The sequence below is a fragment of the Coenobita brevimanus genome, chromosome 56, assembly GCF_032717465.1.
Source record: "Coenobita brevimanus isolate Jiangsu-jjx chromosome 56, ASM3271746v2, whole genome shotgun sequence".
In the NCBI taxonomy this organism is placed as follows: Eukaryota; Metazoa; Arthropoda; class Malacostraca; order Decapoda; family Coenobitidae; genus Coenobita; species Coenobita brevimanus.
Window position 1 is genome coordinate 18,126,012 of NC_137009.1, and position 2,254 is coordinate 18,128,265.

Sequence of the window (2,254 nt, forward strand, 5' to 3'; positions counted from 1 at the left end):
TGTACAGCTTCTGGTATGCTTTTTCTTTTGCCTTAGCAACCTCTTTCTTGGCTATGTTCCTCATCTCCTTATTCTCCCGAATGCTTTCTTCATCCCTGTGTCTATCCATTTTCTTCTTTGCCTGCATCTTCCTATTTATGCTGGTAGTAATAACGAAGTGACAAAATATTATTACATGTATATATCGATATGAAGGCAAATCTCCATATTCAGTATTATCTTGCATAGGTTGGTACACAACAGATCGTCGGAAGAGCGCGTGTTTTGATGTGTGGTGGGATGATTTGAGGTGCTGAGTTCATTACCGGGTTAAGCACCAAAATGGCCGCCAAGCACCTGCATGCACCAACAAGTAGCTAAACCATCACTCTATAAGTTGAAAGTAAAAAAGTGTTCAGAAACAACCTACAAAGGCGTCAAAATCCTGGTTAAGTAGACGTGTGTTGCGCCGTCGTGCCACGCAGCAAAAAACAGTCTGGTTCCACACTAGTGCTCAAGGCGGACAACTGGGTCCAGAATTCTGCCAGCTGTATGGTCGCTTTTCCTATGAGTTCAGCCTTTCCTATGTTCCTTATGTCGACTCCCCGTGGTGCTGAAGCGAATGTGAGAGCATTACAAGGCAATATCCCAGCCCCTTTCCTTACCCCCCTTGAAGCTAGCCAATCAGATGGTCGGGTTGCACTGCAGCTAGCCAATAAGCTGACACCTGACACTACTCCCACCAGCAGCTGTGGTGCATAGTAACTTGCTGCTTTCTCATTATTATTATTATTATTATTATATTGCCAACGGCCATACCACGTTGAGTACACCGCTTCCCGTTCGATCAGCGAAGTTAAGCAACGTTGGGTCTGGTTAGTACTTGGATGGGTGACCGCCTGGGAACACCAGATGCTGTTGGCATCCCTACGTCAAATGGGGTTGGTGGAGGATTAGTGCCCCTCCCTGTAAAACAATTAACTCTAAGCCCTTGGCCACCCCGTCTGGGATACATGGCGTCTGGCAATGAATGAATGAATTATTATATTATTTTTTAACCATTATTATTATATTATTTTTTAACCATTATTATTATATTATTTTTTAACCATTATTACTATTATTATTATTGCCATTGTGTTTGTGAAGTTACTGGTACTCATGGCAGTGTTTTTTTTTTTCTTTAATTCAGGTTACAGGTTCATTTTTTTTTTTTTTTATCATACAGGTTACAGGGGATTTCTAATAATGTCCTCTTACATTGAATGCTGTCTTACTTTTATATTATTATTAGCAATATAATAATTTATTATGTTTTTCTTGATGTTTGTGATGTGGTTCGTCTTTAATGGTGGTCAAAAACTCCGAGAAGAACACACACAAAGTTTCCGACCTTTCAACTGCTATTATTGTGAAAATAATAATACTTATGTCATAGAACTTTGACTTTATTCCACAGTATGTCACTCCTGGGACATTATGCTAATATATTATTGACATCTTATGATGTATTGCTGTAGTTATTAGTAGGATAAAAATATTTCCTTGGCTGATCTGTCCAGCAGTGGGAGGCAAAATTTTACTTCTTCACACGATATCATCATGATTAATGACAGATAGAGCAAAACAGAGGTTATTGCAATAAAGAAAATACCATAAGCTACATTTAAAAACACACACACATCAAAATAACAAGCAATTACTGAGATATCAAAGTTTTGAAGTTGTCAGACTGTAAACTCATTTTCTGGTGTTTTGTACTTTTGGCGCTTAGCCCAGTAATGAACTCAGCGCCTCATTTGTAATACCACTTCCACTGTCCCAATCAACATTCACGCTAACAATCGCCTTCGTGTCCGAAGAGGTTCGGATCTGACTTGTAATATGGCGAAACTCTTTGACTCTGCCAAGTGTCCTTGACCCTTGACTAACCTGCTCTCAAACTTGAAATACTTCATCCTTGTGAGACACTCAGCTGTATTTGGTCTAAACAGATTCAAAAGTGTTTTTGTTCACCATGGTCTGTGACCTTGATGTCTGGGTTGTTGTTACTCCAAAAGAATCACACAATCCTAGGCTAACTTGAAAAATAAAGTTTAATCCAATTTGAATAGTCAGGTTTTGAGAACCCCCCCAATTTACTATGTTCTTTGATCTTTACCTTTGACTAATTAATAACTTCACCCATTCCTAATCTTCAACCCTTCCACCAAGTTTGGTCAATTTCAGATTTAAAAATACGAAAGTTAAGCAATTTCTAACCTATGACCGTTCT

At 38.8% G+C, this 2,254-nt stretch overlaps 1 non-coding gene across 1 annotated transcript; it reads left to right on the forward strand.

The window, feature by feature from the left end:
• The first annotated feature begins 784 nt into the window (after positions 1–784).
• Positions 785–903, forward strand: LOC145401825 (5S ribosomal RNA). The gene has a single exon (XR_013897667.1). It is a non-coding gene; the product is annotated as a 5S ribosomal RNA (ribosomal RNA).
• Positions 904–2,254: the final 1,351 nt, after the last annotated feature.